We start from the raw sequence: 18,810 nt of genomic DNA, 5'->3' as shown, positions 1-18,810 counted from the left end.
GAGGGGTCACAGTTGGGTCATCAGTGGACATACTGGTGGACACTAAAACAGTGGGTCTGGACAGGGACACTTGGGAAGACAACAAGGAGCTAGAAGGATGTGATGGAGGAGAGAACTTTGGAGAGGCCAGTGTCCAAGGACCAAAGAAGAGGCTCTAAAAAGACCATGGGCAGCCATGCAGGGCAGGAGGGAGGAAAGCCCAGAGAGAGTTGCTTCCCCCGCAAAGAACGAGTGTTCCTAAAAGGATCCTGTAGTCAATCCCCCAGGAAGCTAGTGAGGAAAGAGGCAAAGAACTTACAAGGAATCGCAAAGAATTTACCTACTTTACAAGGAAAAAAAAATAAAAGAGAAACTTTTGCCAAAAATCTTTCAACAACTGTAGTAAGGGCGCCAGAAGAGCTCTAGCTTTAAGTTCAGGTGCTGTGGCTTCCTGAGATATCCAGGAAACAAATAAAAGCAAAATCTAAGGGCATTTGGAGTCACTGTCTGGATGCCTGAGTGACCAGTGCTTTGGAACAGAATTCAGCTTTCCTGTAGGACATTGAGGTGTCATCCAGGCCACCCTGCCCAGAAGCTGGGCCTCTGATTAGCTCATGAAGCAGTGTCCGCCTAGATGCTGGACTGGCCTCTCAGTTCTCTCACTCATTTCTCATTGATCCAGGTGAACTTTCTGAATGCTGAGGCAGCCTCTCTTCCATCCAGCCTGGCTTCTGCTACTGAGAGCCATGGTGGCTCCTGCTGTCAGCAGCAGGGTGGCTCCTTGACCTTGAGTTCAGAAGTTTCTACACCAGCTGTGGCTGAGGGACCAATACCCCTTCCAAGCCAGGCAAGGGGCAGTGCTGGAGGAGAGGTGAACATGTGAGCTTGTAGAGGAGCAGGCACGAGGCTTGTGCTGGTGATGCACAGAAACAAACTGCCACCACACCCTGCACAACACTAGCTGGGCTCTCCAAGGATTACAATTTATTGCCTGGGCAACTGCTCAGTGCAAGGAATGCAGACTGAGTGTTGAAGTTTGTTTTCCTCTTCAATTGGAGTTGACATTTCCCCACAAATGAATTGCTTTGAAATCAAGAAATTGCAGCTCAGATAGTTCATAAATTTATTCCTGTTCCATCTTGTAGCGTTTATTATAAAGTCTGATCAGCCAAAGAATATGGTCTCTCTGCTCTTCATTTCCTGTTTTATTGAACCACCTTTTAAAATAGGGTAGTGGGACTAGCTCAGAGGCAGCAGATAGGGGTGTAGCAGAGCAGAGACAAGGGTTCTCTGCTCTGAGGGACATTCTCTGTTCTCCAGTCACCCATCCTCCTAGAGAAAGGGCTTGCAAGTGTCTTGGGACCAACTGGGCCAGGGGGCTATGGTAAAGAATCACTAGAACCCCAGCATCAGGTCAGAGGCAAATGCAGAATTCGAGGCATGGCCATCCTCTACTGTCCCCAGCCCAAGCAGTTATTCTTGAGGACAGGCATGGAAAGGGATTTTGGTCTGAGGGATGGGATCATAAACCCAGTAGTTCAGGAAGGCAGTCTTGAACTTTTGAAGGCCACAAGTCACCAGCCCTAGGGTGTATATGTGTGAGGGAAAGAGACTTATTAGTTATGTCAAACATTTATCCACTAGTGGAAAACTCTGGGTAGGAGTCTGGGGACCCAACAATGAATTCTCAGTCCTCCAAAAGGTTCCATCTTGATGGTCATCAGGAGCCAGGACTGGATTCTCTGCATGTACTGTAGAGAGCCACCCGGAAGTAGGGTCTGGGACGCCTTCTGCGCAGATTCCTTGGAGTGAGAAATTGTCTCCCATGTAGTTAGATGCAGATTCCTGAGACAGGAATAGGGGCCAGGATTCAGGACAGGAGCCCACCTCAATAACAACAATTGTAAGCTTCACAATTTAGCAGGCTGGTTAAAAATTTCTTAAACTGATGTCTTTGCCTTTGTCATTTGCTGTGACTGTGACTGTGGGGGCTAGAGTAGGATGTCAAGCTGATTGACTGGGATTTGTCCTGGGGATTGGTAGACTGCACTTCTGAGGGTGTCTAGGTGGGTCTTGGACATGTGACCTTGGGTACTCTAGCTTATCTTTCTCCCATTCCATTCTGGTGCCGATTCCCTTCTCTACTTTATGGCTGCCATAAACTGAGCTTTTTTTCTGCCATGATGCTTTTGCCTTGGAACCAGCCAACCATGAACTGAATTTCCCGAAACCATGAGGTAAATTAAAGCTTTCTCCCTTTAACATGTGGATGGCTGGTACTGTGTCACAGTGATGAGAAAGTTGGCTAGCACAGTGAGCTGACAAATACGAAACACTGTGTTCGTTTCTTTATTTGTGAAAAAGTGGTATGGATGCCTTAGGTCATAAAGTTGCTGAAAAATTCATGTCACATCTAAAGATGGCACTGCATGTCAAGGATGCTTAGTAAGTGTCAGCTCTATAATTTAGCTGTACCTGACTCTGTGTGTGTGTGTGTGTGTGTGTGTGTGTGTCTTTCAGAGGAGATGAGAAGGATAAAGAATACTCAGGGTCCACACCTTTGTCCCTGGCTTATCCAATTGTAATCAGCCCCAAAGTTAATAGACAACTTATTGTAAAGGAGAAAAAGACAGCAAAGTTTTTCCCATTCTATCATCTGCCCCATACTTAAGGTTTAATACTAGCTATAACCCCCACCCCACAAATACATGCCCAGGTTCTTGTGAAATAAATGGCTGGGGGCACCATCTACCTGTTACAATAGGACAAAATGAAACCTCAAATTCGTTAAATGATTTATCCTAAATCCCACATTGGAGATTACAGAAGAGTGTAAACCTGCACCTTGATCTGCTGAACTACAGACCTAGGCTTCCTAATAAATCACTTGTGATCTACTTCCCAGCAAGATGCATCCCCACAGTACTGAGCTGCTCATACAAGGCGGAAGGATTTCATCGAGCAAACCATGCTCTGAAATAGAAAATGTTGCCTCAGGCATTTTCTTGGATGCTTGATTTTAATATCAAGGCTAGTTCTATCCGTAATGGGCAAATATTATGCCATTGATTCTCTTAGGTTTCTGTGACAGCCAAGAACAGAAGCTGAAAAGCAAGCTAGCTCTGGAGAGTCAGCAACAGGGCATGCATGGTGCTGGCACATTTTTATTGGCATGAGCGGGGATACAACTTTGCAGTCCTGCTCATCTGTTCATCCAGAGGAAAACTGTGGCTTAAAATTACAGAAAATCAGTAGCTAAAATTATTAATAATAGCAAAAGAAGCTGTTTGTGCAGCAAGTAATTTGTGGTAATGTTTTATAATGGATAGTCTTTTCTATTACTTAAATTCTAATTACTCCATGTACTAAGCAATGTATTGACTTTACTTATGATGTTATGGAAGGCCTGCTAGCTTAAAATCATTCCTTATTGTGTTCTTTAGGTAATTAGAATGCAGTTTGCTTGTTCTATTTGTGGCTGTTTTTAAGACTGTGCCCTCTGGGAAAGGTATTGATACAAGAGTGACTGGTTTGCAGTTTAATGATTTTCTTACCAGTAGAATTCTCAGAATCCTTTTCTTACCTGTAGAATTCCCAGAATTCTTTTCTTACCTATAGAATTCCCTTGGTAATTGGTCCACATGATCTTGTTCTTTGTCTCATTTGCCCGTGTGTAAAATGAGAATTTCACACAATCTGTGTGTACCACTGCCCTTCAGTAGCACTGACCATATGGGTTCTGACTTTTCTGCAGACAAGTTTCTGGGCAAGTCCCTTCACCTAACCAGGGCTGCACCCTCCTGCCCAAAGGCACATTAGAAGAATAAAAAGAGTTTGTGGAGCTCTAAATTTGAATGAGTTAGGCAGGTGTATTGAAAGTTCTAACTGTTGAAAACAGAAAACAAAACAAAATTAAAACAGAAAAAGCGTAGTGGGTCAAAGGCACTGGATGATTCATGACCAACAGACATGAGTTGCCTGTTTCCGTGTAGTATTTCTGCATCTATCTGAGGGCTGAGTTTCACTATTTGATTCCTTTTAAAAGTAGGCTGCAGATAAAATCTATTGGGTCTTAGATGAGGCACAAGGCTGATGCTCTGTGAGACATTCTAGATTATTCTTCCAAGTTTATCTACAAGATAGGACTATTCATATTGTATTTGTTGAACCTGTTAATTGTTTTCAATTTTGTCTCAGGAAGGCAAGACTGGGTTAGGACTAAACGTTTCTTATAAAACATCAGCTCCAGTATGCAAATATAATGGATCACTTCCGTAGACTTAGGACAATGCAGGTCAATGAGTTTCAGCAACTTTGAGAGATCAAGCTCTTGGATTTGCATTTCATGTAACTGCTCCATTTCATGGCCTCATTTCACAGTCCCAGCTCCACCCAACTATCTTGCACTTACATATTATTGGACTGAAGTTTGGTGCTGAATTCTTGTTACTTGTGGACAAAAGGTTTTCCTCATCTCAGACCTATCAGTGTTGAGCAGCTCTTGACTCACAGTTGGAAATGCAAGTCTTTTGGCACAAGAAGTCTCACTGACCTGGTTGAACCATGACTTTTCAGAGGGTGCTCCCGAGCTCAGCAGCTGTCCTATCATCCTTCTGATCAGGTCTAATGTCAGACGCAAAAACCTTCTTTCAAATGTATTCTCCCAGCTTTGAATAAGCTGTCATGAGCCTTGTCAGCCCATCTTAAGATACCACGCACGTCCAGCACCTGCTGAGATGTTGCATACCTTTAGGAAAATGTAAAAAAAAAAAAAAAAAAAAGCAGACATAGCTACATTTTAAATAAGAAAATTATTCGACAACAAAATGTGTATCTAAAAAATTGACTTTTTCATTTTTCCTCTGCTGGAAAGTCTTTAAGAAATAATGTGAGCAAAACAACTAATTTTTGTTTTTTTACAAGAAATTAGTGAGAAGGGATATGCCCTAAGATTTGAAACATGCTATTAAGTTGAGTAAATAATCATTATGATCCAATTACAAAATGGCTAGGCATGAAAAAAAGATAACCTAGATATATACTTTGTTATTTATCATTGATCTATAAGAAAGGAGGAATTACAAATTCAAATAAATAGAATTGGAAAAGCTTAGTATGTGAGGAAGAACAATTAATTTAGATATTTCTCTCCAGTATTTAAAATATAATTTTCAAGAGAATGAAATAAAGGACAAATATGTGCACAATAAAGCTTCAAATATCAAAAGAAATCATGGAAAGATTTTTACCCAACATTTTCATGTCAAAGAATATTTTCAACATAAAAACAAAGGGGAAAGGTTAAATAGATTTCACTTACAAAAATTTAACATTTATATCAAAATCAGTGTTTATATTCAAAGCCAAATAAACTATGAAAATGGTGATCAGAAAAGGATTCTGGAATGATAGTAATGAGGATGGCATAGTTTTTAAGCCCCCTATGATTTCCACATAAAACAGAGTAATTAGTGAAAAACTGAAAATCCAAGAACATTTAAAACAAGGGTAAGTGACAAAATCACCATGAGCCCGAATAAACAAGCAGGAATGAACCATCCATGGCTTCCAGATCTGCAAGGCACCAGCAGACATGAAGGAGGGAGAGGAGAAAAGGGATAACCCCAAACTGACACCTGGAAACTTGGCAGGTCACCGTGGGGACAGCAGCTGAGCTAGCAGGGCTTTTACTCAATTGTCTTTGTCAGAGTTCTCCAGAGAAACAGGACCAATAGGATAGACACAGTCAGCCCTCCATCGCTGCAGGCTCTGCGGCAGGTCATGTGGGTTCAGCCAAGCACAGTTCAACAATATTCCTTCTGTATGAACATGAACAGACTTTTTTTCCTTGTCATTATTTCATAAATAATACAGCTACTTCTAGGGTATTTACACTGTATTGGGTATAAATAGATAATCTGCAAGTGAGTAAAAATATATAGGAGGATGTAGGTTATATGGAAACACTGCACTCTTTAACATAAAGCACTTGGGTATCTACAGATTTTGATACAGACGGAGTGTCCTGGAACCAGATCTTCATGGATACCAAGGGACAGCTGTATATTTAGATAAATAATAAAAGACTTACTAGCACCAGCTCATATAATTACGGTGGCTGATGTCTCATGCTATGTTGTCTACAATCTATAGATACATAGAGGATAATGGTGTAACTCCCAGTACAAAGTTGCAGGGTAAGTCCAGAGTTACAGGGTCTAAAGGCCTAAAAACCAGGATCTGTGGTATTAAAGGGCAGGAGAAAATGGATATTCCAGTTTAAGAAGAGAGACAGTTCACCCTACCCGAAATTTTTGCCTTATTTGGACTGGCATTCAACAGACTGGATAATGTCCAGACACCTTGATGAGAGTAGAGCTTCAGTCTAAGGTATTCTGAGGCTATCAGGTGTGTATGGTAGCATAAAAACAAATGGGTAATTACAGAGTATTTTATATGTCTCCTGTGTCCCTGAGAACCAGGATTATTGGCATGTGTGATGGGAGGAGCAGATTACCATGGATGAGGTTAAGTAAAATCTTTACAGTCCTGAAGTTGAATTGGAAGTATCAGTATACACTCACAAAAACGTACCTGTGTTTTGCTAGAATGTAAGTTTTCAAACAATCCACTACAGTGTACAAAATCACACATTAAAAACCACTGGGATTATGGTAGAAATAGGGATAAGAGAAAAACGCTCAAGAGCTTCATCAGTGACAAGTTATGAAAATGTAGAAATCTAACAAAAGTGGTAGCACACTCCTACATGTGTTAAATGGTAAAGAAATGTGTACATACTACAATAAACAGGGCAGCTTGCCATGAAAAAGACTGGGACTTTTCTTGCGGCTGTGGGTTTTGGAGGTGTAAAGTGGGGAATGGGGAATCATCTAGAACTGGGCAGAAAGTTGTCAGACCAGCCACGGATGGGTGCAGCTCATTATCCCGGTAGGCACTGCCACTGAAAATCAGTTACACGATCTCTTCTATTTTCATATCCTGGGTCAGACATCACCTTCATGATAGAAGTCTTTTATTGCATGCATTTGTAATAGATACTTGTTTCATCAAAGTTGAAAATTTTATCTAATGTTTCGTTAACTGTCTTTAGTTAACGTCTCTGTCACCACTGAAAATTCTTTCATTGCTTTCTCTGTAACACTCACCATTTCACCTGATAGCTAAAAACTCTGGAAATTGCAACGATGCTTGAAGTCACTAAATTACTCATTCGTAGTATAAAGGGTTCCTGCACTTTTGCAGGAGTTGGCAATTTCTGTTAAAATCTTTGCATATACGATGTGCTTTCTCTCTGATTTTGAAAAAGTTACTCCTGGTTTCTTTTTGTGCTTTTATGTATTCTTACATGGCTTAATGTGGCTTCATGAAGTTTTCTGAATGCACCTAACATTTCTCTTGTATAAAATCATTCATAGTGAAACACAAAATTTGTGTTATGCTCTACTTGTTCCCTAATATAACAAATGCATTTGAACAAATTAGAGTTTCAAACTAAATACTAAAGCCTAATGGAACATGTGTTGAATCTTTCTCCTCCTAGCTCTGTCCACCTGAAAGAAATTTCTACAATGACTTAGCTCTGTGGTATACCACCGAGCCATACCCCAACCCCTGGATGAAGACTTGAAATACTGTATCCGGCTAAAAGAAATCAGTGCTTCACGGAGAAATGTCTGGTTTCAGAACTAGAGTAGGAGACAAACCTGGAACAGGTCATTCTATACAGCAGGGAAGCTTTTGAAGATAACTAGTCACAAGGCCTCCAGAGCCAAGTGAGAAGGTTAAGTAAAACCTGGTGCCAAAAAATGAGACCTTTTATTTTGACAAGGATCAAAATTATATAAGCATATTTAAATCTATCAAATACATTAAAATCCATAGGTTTCTAGTGATAGTTGAAAATAACTGGCCACTTTTGCAAAATGAAAAGCATGTTTTCATTATCTTAAAAACTGATAACAAGAATCAAGTATTTGTTCTGTCTTTTCTTTGTGAAAGATACTACTGGGTAACCAAATCATAGATGAATAAAACCATCTCTTTGTGGAAGTGTTCAGCTCATAAAAGGAAATGATAGAATCGGAACATTACCATTTTCCAGTCCCTGATGAATTAATGGATCTAGGAACTGAACATCAACAGCTGCTAACATCGCAAAGAGGGAGCTGTGCAGACATTATTTGCCTCCTGATGAAAAACAGAACACTACCTATAATCTTACCAAAGGGATCAAATTTAAGTCTAATCAAGCCTGTGGATCTAGCTACCAATTTGCAGGAAATACAAAGCTCAAAGGAATGTATTGAACTGTTCCTTAAATATGCAATCAGCAAAATCCAGACTGTGGGAAACTTTGACAAGTTAAAGGCTCTAGTTCCTAAATGGAAAGTTTATAAGACTAAGGATATCTAAGTGGAGCATGGAGGTTAAACATTTTTCAGGCACAGTCAGGTTTTAAGAATTGGCGAGGCTAAATTATGGCATCTTCAGATGCATGTTTTTTGGTAGAGCTATAAAAACACAAGGGGAAAAATAAAAAGTAAAAACACAAGGAAGTGGTTGCTGTAAGAATCAGGATACTTAATAATTAAGGTAAACTAGAGAATAAAAGGAACTTTATTTCTGTGTGACTGCGCGTGTGTGTGTGTGTGTGTGTGTGTGTGTGTGTGTGTGTGTGTGTTACGCCCACTCCATGCCTTCACAGCGGTGCTTTTTCTAACCGGCTTTATTTTAGGGTTATGCATAGGTTTGCCACATTAGTCAAATTATGTTCCCTGTGGTAGCAACCATTGGGCCTTATAGCCCATGAGGCGGCACCTGAATCACACGGCTTGCTCTGGGCTAACCTTCTGCCATCTTCCTGTGGGTGGCAGCAGTTCCCTGGGTTGAGCTGAGTAGATATTTTATTCCCAGCTCCCCTCTGTAAAGTCCTGGGAAAATCCAGAGTTTGTTGTTATTTTTTGTTTTTTGTTTTGTGTTCCTCTATCCAGGAAAACAAAAGCAAATGCTGAGTTGTTGTCTTCACTATCCCTGCAAGAGCCCTGGAGTCCTATTTGGGTGTTTGATGACCAGCCAATTAGGTAAAGGTTGTTGATCAGAGTAGTGAAGGGTCTGGAGGAAAGGAAAGAGGGCAGGGATGTGGTGGAAGCAGCAGTGGAAGATGGAGCGGCCCACCCCGCCTGCTCTCTGCTGATGTTTTATTTAGACTGTTTGCAAATGAGCTCTGGAAACAGCATTAACAATAAATGAGATGCATTAGGCTGAGGAAAGGATGGGGAGGGAGACTCGGGTTTTTTCCTTGCCATACTGGTTTACCAGCTCCCTGCCTGGTCAGCCAAAGTGATTCTTCTCAGGGTCCTTACCTGCCTGCCCTTCCTCCACTTAGGGCTGCGGAGGAGGCCTGCATCCCGTTCAGCAAATAATGTTAAGAAGCTCAGAGGTATTTCTAACAGATCACAGCCAGCCTGAAAGGTGAATCCAACACAAAACCTGCAGACTGAGTACACTCATTCCCATTTCATCATTAATGTTCTCGTAACTCAAGATGTTAGGTAATTATCTCACTATGTTAAGACAATCAATCTTTTATTTATGCTATTAAAGCATAAATTAAGTACATATTAACCATGCACTTTCGCATGTATTGTCAAACATGTAACCCTCCAGGAATACAGTGACCAGTTTTATATAGAAACTGAGCAAGGTTCTGTAGGATCCAGAAGTACTTATGTTCAAGAATTCACATTTCTGCTAGCCTGCAATCCCAGTGCTTGGAAGGCTGAGGCAGGAGGATTTCTGTGAGTACGAGATCAACCCAGCTACAAAGTCAGTTCAAGGCCAGCCTGAACTGCATAGTGAAACAGTGTCTCAAAAAAAATCCTCCAACAAAGAATTCACGTTTCCACAATTCTTTACTTTTGGACAATTTCCATGTGCTTCAGTATTCCCTACTTTACCCAGACTTGAGTTGTTCCTTCCTCTCAACCAGTATACATGGACTATGTCCATAAATCAAGGAGTGAGCCAGGCAGAAAACAGGAAATCCCAGTGGCCAAAAGTCCTACTGTTTTATAGGCTATCAAGCTACCAATTTCGTAGCATATGAAATTCCATTCTACTATAATTAGTGGTTTCTCTTTAAAAATGGCAATAGTTGCCATTAAGTGTGCACCTAGTACCAGGTACCATGGAAGGCAATTTATGCATGTTGTATCATGCAAAATTTGGAACCTTATTTCTTAACTACACAGCCCATGTTCTTAAACCCAGGGGAAAGGCTTCATGAAATCTGACTCCCAGCAGAGAGACTTCATTTGGCTGGCCCGGGAGTGTGATTGTGCGGTATAGCTCTTCCCGTTTCTTCACACCTATTTGGCATCCTGAGTGAGAGCCTCTCCAGCAAAGGGAGATAAAGGAAGACCAGGTTTTCTCCCGAAGCTTAGCCAAAATCGTCTTCTAGCTTATAGACACTGGAGTTTGATTCCTACTGGCTGGGCCAAAAGGAAAACTTAGAGGGATAATCTTTGGTACCTGCAGCTTTCTGGGGTCTCCTAACATATTCTTGACATCTCAGTGTTGAGGTTGAGACCTTAAATGGCCTTCCAAACCTCATGCTTTTGGAAGGTGACTGGATCGTGGAGGCCACTACAGCTGACTTGGTGTTAGGAGGTGGGACCTCAATAGAAGCAGGTCCCTGGGGTGGTGTGACCCGGAAGAGTGCATCTCCCTGCAGCTCCTCTCTGCTTCCTCTGATACCTGACTGCCATGACATGAGCAGCTTTTCCTCTGCTAGGTCCCCCTGCATTGCTGTTCTGCCTTGGAGCTGGCCAATGGAGGAGTAAACTGTGAGCCCAAAGAAATGTCTCTACCTTGAAGTTGTGGGTGCACGTGTTGCATTGTGTCTCTCAGCCTTGGTTCTCAATAGCTGGTCCTCACTGGAGCAGCTGCATCCACATTGCCTAGGAGCTACTTAATAATGTTAAACCTATTCTATCAGAATCTGTGCTCTAATAAAATCTCCGGGGAAGTGAAATCCACATTAAAGTATTGCGTAGGAGGCATTGAGCTAGAGGAGGTGGGGGAGGGAGAGTAGCATAGCTCTGTGGTTCTCAGACTGGGGTCCGCAGAGACAGCAGCATCAATGTCACAAGAGAATTTGTTGGGAATGTACAGTTTGGGGCCTCACTCCAGGCTAACTGAATCAGAATCTCCAGGAAGAGGGGTCTAACCACCTGTGTTCAGTAAACCCTCCCGGGGACCTGAATCCTGCAAAACTTGGGAACACAAGTGTAGCGGATTCTCTCTCCAAACCCTGGCTTCCCTGCCCCTCATGTGGCACAGAGGTTGCAGATACTTGGGGGACTAGAAGAAAGTCCCATGTTTGATCTCCTCCTGTCCATGTGATTGCGAATTCAAGCCTCTGAACAAAATCTCTCTTGCTTGTAATTTAATGCTTCATTTGCATTGCCAATAATTAATGGGAGGAGAGGAGTCCCAGGAGGCCAGCAGCTTTTAAGTGCTACATTGTGTCTGGTCAGAAGCACGGCTGGGAATGTAAAGCTAAGCCCCTCACTTTATTATCCCAAGCATTAACAAGGCCATGGGGCCAGAAGAAAGAAAGGCTCTTCCAGGTCACAGATGCGGATGAAGGGAGTAGAACGGAGGAGAGGTCTACACAGAGGCTCTGGAGAAACCCAGAAGCACAGCACAACTGCCTGTCAGAAACACTTGAATCCACCCAGACTCTGATTAGTACCATGCCTACCTTTTCTCTCCAGACTGGGAACCTTCATTTATTCACTCTATAATAGTATCATCAACACTCACTGATATGAAAAAAGAACACGATAGTGTATTCATTCATCCATTCACTCAACAAGTCTTTATGGAGACTGCCCTTCCTTCCAGGCACAATGCTATGTACACCAAGAAAAGCACTACTCTCTACCCCATGGAATAGACATTCTAGTGAAAGAAATGGGCATCAGTCTCTCAAATACATAATTACAACCTTTGGATACATTGGGAGCATGTGTAATAGCCTCCTCTCAGGTCAAGGATGGGAGTTTGCTTCAGTTGGGGAGCTGGAGGTTGCATAGGAGTTAATCAGTAGTTTTGAGAACATTTCAGACAAAGGAAAAACACATGAGTGGAGACAGAGTATAGTAAATTTAAGGGCCAAAATGACAAACTAAGAAGAAACATAGATCGTAAGAGAAGGAAGCATGGCATTAGATGACAAAGAAATGATGGAGAGGACCAATCAGTGCAGATTTACAAAGCTCTGGGTCTGTAAAGATATTATCTAGATCCCTTGAGTAGCTTTCAAGGGTTTCAGCAGAAGAGTATCATGGACAGGTTTACATATTCTAGAGCTCACCCTGGCTGTGCCATAGGAAGGGAATACAGGTGGCTGGAGTACTGGCGAGTTTGGAGCCATGACAGTGGTCCAGGGGACTCTCACCAACCCTAGTGTTGAAGGTGTGAAGAAACATGAAGACTAGAGAGAGTTTGGAAGATCACAACCCTTCTGTATGAACTGGACATGAGTAAGAATAAAGAAAGACGACCAGCCTTGTGCCGGGTCACCAGTCAAGGGCGGAAAACTGGGTAGGAGCTGGGCTGGAAAACAGGCAGTCTTTGCATCCAGAAAGGACATGTGATGAAAATCAGGACAATCTGTGAGGGAACAAGATTCAGTGTTCAATTCACATAGGTGTCCTGGTATAGCTCAGGACACAGCCTTTGCTTAGGCAGCTGGTAGCTCTAGTAGCTACCAAACCTAGTTCAGGTTATTTAACACATCACTTAGGGTCCTGGCCTTCCAGCTGAAACACCTGGGCTTTGTTCCTTTTGCTGCACTAGCAGGTGGAAAGAGAAGGGAAGGGAGCGGGGAGACCAGCTCAGGTAGTCCGAGAACATCTGGTAGAGAGATAAGAACTGAATGGCCTCACCTTCTCAGAGTGTCAGGTTGGTGCCACTGGTTAGCTTACAGAATAGCGGTCCTCTCTATGGAAGAGAGGCCACACAGACACATAACTTACACCTCTGGCAACTTTCTTCAACCATTCCTTAATGAATTAGTCAAATTATTATGGCATCCAAATTGGTTCCTGTGATCTTTTCATCTGTCTCCCAGTTTTTGTGCCTTTAAAGTTTGGTACTGAATGGGAGAATTTTTTAGCCCGAGGAAAGGGGTATTTGAGAAACCAGCACTAGAGAATAGTAGAAAATAAAAGCTGATGGCAAGCTTTTGGGGGGTTGCTTGGTGGTGCCGAAGGCCACACCCAGAACCTCATGCACACTACGCAAAGGCCGTATCCTGAGCTAAACCAGGAGGGGCTTTCCAGGAAGGTTTGCAATGTCTTACTGATGTGTCTCTTGGAAAGGTGGGGGGACAGCAACCACCACTGTGCTTGGGAATTATTTGTTTGGAAAAGGGAGTCCAGAAGCCACTAAAATTTTAATTATCCATATGCTCCGCTTCAGGATTACGTTAGATTTAATTTTCTGTTATTAGTCAGGGTTTGGGCAGAGATCAAAGAGCACTCTCCAAAGAGAAGGTTGGAGATAATGAACAGACTGTTTCTATGGGTGTGAGCAAAGCTAAGGGAGGTGAAAAGGGACAGCACCAAGCCATGGAGAAACACTAACACCCCAAGACCCCAAGGTGTGAAACGGTGGGGGGGGGGGGACACACAACAGTGGCAGGTCATTCCTACACCAGGGAGCTGTCCTGGCTCTCCATGCGAACCAGAAACCAATGAGCAAGGAACCCACTGGACGCAGCCCCCACTCACAGAGCCCGTGGTCTAGGCTTCCCCAGTGCAAACAGCACCCTGCAGCACACTCACAGTGAGGCTGCGGGAGATGCAGAGAGCTGGTGCTGGACAGGCAGAGAAAACCCAGCGCACGAGCCAGAGTCTGGCTCAGGTGTGCACATTCATGTGGATCAATATATTTATGCAGATCTACGGGTTTCACTATCAGTGTTTTTCTGGTTTTGTGATACAGTTAATGCCAAGTCGATTGTATTAAATAAACCAGCAACAGAAGACAGATCTGCCTGCCCTGGTTGCTGAGTGAGGTGGGGAGGGAGCTGTGCCACACACACACTCTGAAGCAACTGTGCCTCTGGCCACTGGCCTCTTCTTTTCCTCCTCCAAAAGGGGACAGGGTTTGAATTATTGATGAAATCAGAAGGATAAGTTTGAGGAATGCATGTCTCCATCCTGCCTGTTGTTTGTCCAGTAAACAGCATTTCCTCTGTAAAACTGGAGCTTTTATCTCGAGGTGCAGCCCAGACTGAAGCCGACATTCAGGCTTCCCTTGGAGGAAATGCTCTGTGATCCTGGCTCGCTTTGATCAGCTCTCTTCCCAGATGCAGTCAGGCACACGGAGTCTGCCAGGACATTTTCCCCTTGGCCCTTTTTTTAAAAATTTTCCCCCCACCACAGAGCACACTCAGAAATAGACTTTGCTTCTGGTCTTTTCCCCGGCTAAGATACGTGCTTCTCTCACTGCAATTTGATAATTTCTAAGCTGTTAAAACATTCCCTTTGGTGAGGCAAAGAACGCTCAGCGACCCAGTGGAGGCAGATTCGCTCACATACTGCCCTCTGCTGTACAATATTGGGACTGTTCACTCCTCCCGCAGGTGTTGGGCCAGTTTGGAGCTGTAGGACCACACAGTCTTACCTGGATTGGGGATGCTTGTGTAGACTGGGGGTTCCTTACCCAGCGTGCCTCTCTCACTGGCAATCTAGAGTAAAAAAGTGGACTGTAGTGTAATATGTTTTTTCCATGATTTGGTATCAAGAAGATTTCTAAACAAGGCACAAAAAACAAAATACGTAAGAGACTACATTGAAAGCAAAAACTTCTGAACAGGTAAAAACATCACCAAGGAAGTTAAAAAACAAAAGAAGAAACCACTTGCAGCAAAGGATCAGTATCTAGAATATATAAAGAACCTCCACTGATCAAAAAGAAAATGAAAAAAAAAATCCAATAGAAAAATATTCTAAAGCTAGAAGATAATACTTTACAGAAAAGGAAATGTAAATGTCCCATAATATACATGAAAAATACTCAGTTTGGTTGGTGAATAGCAAATTGGAGACATCTTTTTTATCTGTTAAGTTGGAAACATAAAAATGCTATAGGAAGGGGCTGGGGATTTAGCTCAGCGGCATAAGTGCCTGCCTTGCAAGCAGGCAGTCGTGAGTTCGATCCCTGGTACCGATAAAAAGGAAAAAGACAAAAAAAAAATGCTATAGGAAAAAGAATATTTCCACATTCTGTCAGTACCATTGTAAACTGATGTGGTCACTTTGCAGGGTAATTTGGCAGAATCTATTGAAGTGTAAAATACCCACAGTGTATGGCCCATTGATTCCACTCCTCCAAATCTACTCTAGACAGGCATTTATCCATGAGGCCAGAGAGGCAGTTTTGAACATGCTTGTGGCAGTTTTGTTTGCAAATTTTAAAAGAAAAAACTTTTGTTAAAGAGAGACATAATTTAAATGACCATTGATACGGGTTTGCCTAAATGAACTATTGGCCCATTCATACCACAATCTTATATATCACCATTTTGTTTTTGCAGTGCTAGGGATGAAACTCAGGCCCCAGGCAAACACTCTACCACTGAGTTATTCCCTCAGTCCTATTTATAGCAGCTTTTTAAAAAAAAAGTATCATGTGTATTAACAAGGAAAGATTTTCAAGATCTCATGTTGAGTGAACAAAAATCAAGGTGCAGAATGACATACTATGAGAACTTGCACATTAAAAAAGACTATTATATGACATAAAAGTTTTTTTTTCTACAAGACAGATAACACGGATCTTGAATGTGTGCTAAGGTACATAGGGAATATCAGATAATAATGAGAGATACCTCTGGGATGGAGATAAGGATTGGAGATGGTGGTAAAGGGATTTCAGCATTATCTATAATGCTTAATTTTTTAAATAAAGAGAATATATTCATGTAATATATACACAATTAAAACTAATTAAAGCTACTCATTACAAAGAAGAGAAACCTTCTTCATCCTTCCTAAAATACCTGAAATGGCCAGGGGACCACTAAGCTAAAACATAATGGTGCTTTAGGTGATTTGTCAGAGGACCTGCTAAGTACGGGCACTGTGGTTGTCATGGAGATGACTGCCTTCAACACAAACCATCCTGGCATCATCTGCCCACACACTGTCAGGTTTCTAGCCAGTTACTGCTCAGTGTCTTACTTGTAAATCTGGCTCACAGACTCAGTAGTATTACTATGTGTTTAAATGTAACATCTCATTTAACCCTTCCTGTTCAGTCCCCATCTATCTGAGTTTACTTAGATTTACAGAGCTTGCCCAAAGTCAGTTAACTGATATGGTGTAGGGCTTTTCCTAACCTAAGAAGCCATATTTTCACCATTTAAACCATATTACAACATCTTTGTAATTCTGTTAGCTTCAAAATAGCCACTTCCTTTCAGAAGCTTTCTTGGCTTTTCTTGACCTGTGTGCCATAGCCATTTGATACACTGATCTGAGCTGCAGTGGCAGCTGGTTCGTTTCGGGAGAAAAATCTGCCCAGGATGAGGTGTTATTCAAGTCGTAGTACAGTGAAGAAGCCCAAAACTTGAACACACAAAGTAACAATTAGATTAGGGATAATCCTCAACCCAGACAGCCACTTCAAATATTGTGAAAATGAATTTTAGAAACAAAATTAATCAATAATATGAAAGGTTGGCTGGATGTGGTGGTCCACACCTACACTCCTGGCACGGAGGAGGCTGAGGCAAGAAAACCACTATGAGTTCGAGGCCAGCCTGCACTACACAGTGCTGAAAAACATAGCAGAAACCCTCAAAACACAAAACAAAACACAGAAAGAGGAAAAGTTAAAGTCCAACAATAATGTTAACCTTGTAGGATTCTCTAATGCCATACAATTTGCTCCATTTTCCAGACATATTTCTTCAGCAAAATGAAATGGATTCCAGTGATGCGGGCTTGCTCTCAGCACTCACCCATTCCCGCCAGGCAAAAGCACAAATCCAAGTGACATCAGAGGTTGCAAAGATCTATGCCCAGCAGGAAACTGCACCCTCTTCTTGCTGCAAGAAATGGGCTGCCAGGGGTGTTTCTGGAACAGTGTATGAATAGTTAGGGCAGCAGGTTTACAAATTAGAGCTGTGATTTCACACCTACCTTCGGCACCCCAATTTGAAAAAAAGAATTAGTCTCTGTTTGTCTTTTCGCTTAAGAGCAGGTGCATCTATGAATAATACATAGCTCAGCAGGTGACACACGAGTCCAAAGGCCCAGTAGTCTGAAAGCAAATGGGACTGAGTACGAAGACTTACAGTAGATTTTAAATAGTGTCACATAAGCAAGAAAAACCTGGGAGAGCTCAAAAACTGCTCTGCAAATAATAAGCACATCAAAGCCCCTGGCTATGTACACAAACACATCTCCTTGCAGATAATGGTAAATTGAAAGTCACTAGGTTTCCTTATGGGGAGTGGGGAGATAAATCAAGGAATGCAATCTAGAAAAGAGATTAAAATACTAGGGCTTTAATGAACTATGTTTGCAGGCACAGAATAAGGACATTTAAATTTTCCCTTCTGGATCATAACTCCACATTTTTAAATCCAGAAGGTCAGTCACCAGAAGAGCTAGGAAGTGGAGTGGTGTCTTCAGAACTCCTGGGTCCAGTTTAGGATTCCACTGCCCAACCTTTGGACACCTTCACTCTGACTGTGTCCCATAGAGGCCAAGAAGATGTGCATTTTCCCCAATTGCTCAACTTGAGAAAATAACAAAGTGTCACACGGGTGGGTAACTGGCAGGGTCCCAGCTTAGAGATTTTTTGGGAAACCAAAGGAGATGTCAAAAAAATGTGACTTCGCTCAGGCCCAAGAACATAGGGAAGGACCTTACACTCTGGATTAGGTCCTCACAAGACCTGCGGTGTCCCCAGATAAAAGCGAGCCATGGGCTCATTGAGATTACACATCTCTCCAGAAAAGAATATTGCTGTCCCAAGAAGACATTGAGATCTCAACAGCTTTACCACATGTACACACACACACACACACACACACACGCACGCACGCACATATACATACACATATGTACATATAAATGTGCACACGAATACACACATGCACATGCAGTGTGTTTCTTGTCAGCTCTGCTGAGCAAAGAGCTTTCACAGGTACAGGATTTGAATTCTGACTTTTTTCCCCATTCCTCAAGGTTTATTGTCTGGAGATAGGACAAGATATTGTTCCTTTTAACCGCATCTCATCTGGAAAATACACATCAACAATATATTATTCTACTCCCTCTCCCTGAGTAAAATAGCCCTCATTTAGGAGCAGAAGCTATTTGGAGATGTAGAATGAGGCAAATTAATAGGTGAACTGAAAACAGACAGGCTCTTTAAAAGTCTGCCCACATTGCAGAATTGGAAATAGAAGAACTTCTTTCCTATTATAGCAAGAATACCACAAGGCACGATTTGTTTACACAATAATAAATTGGCAAGCAAACTGGACCTGGAAGACGGCTCTACATCACTCTGCAATCTGAGTCTGCTGAAGAGGAAGAAACCCAAGGGTTTTTTGGTACAGAGCGCAAGGAAATCCAGGACAAGGGCTTAGGCAAAACACTCACCATTTCCCTACTCCAATAGCTCTGTCCCCATGACTCTCTTTGCAGATGATACCTCCTCCTGAGTCATGCATGCCTGCAGCCAGATAGGGTCTGGTTAGGTCAACTGACAGTTTGT

At 42.2% G+C, this 18,810-nt stretch overlaps 1 long non-coding RNA gene across 1 annotated transcript in view; it reads right to left on the bottom strand.

Annotated features, from left to right (window-relative positions):
* Window positions 1–1,481: 1,481 nt before the first annotated feature.
* Window positions 1,482–18,810, bottom strand: part of LOC134474201 (uncharacterized) — a 75,339-nt gene continuing 58,010 nt past the window's right edge. The window contains exons 2-3 of the long non-coding RNA XR_010044869.1: window positions 4,532–4,726; window positions 1,482–1,824 (exon numbers count right to left, since the gene is read on the bottom strand). This is a non-coding gene — a long non-coding RNA (uncharacterized LOC134474201). The remainder of the gene's footprint in view (window positions 1,825–4,531; window positions 4,727–18,810) is intronic.

Source organism: Cavia porcellus, unplaced genomic scaffold (genome assembly GCF_034190915.1).
Source record: "Cavia porcellus strain 051 isolate PalLab524CR breed Dunkin Hartley unplaced genomic scaffold, mCavPor4.1 scaffold_31, whole genome shotgun sequence".
Taxonomy (NCBI): Eukaryota; Metazoa; Chordata; class Mammalia; order Rodentia; family Caviidae; genus Cavia; species Cavia porcellus.
This window is presented reverse-complemented; position numbering and strand designations above follow the sequence as displayed.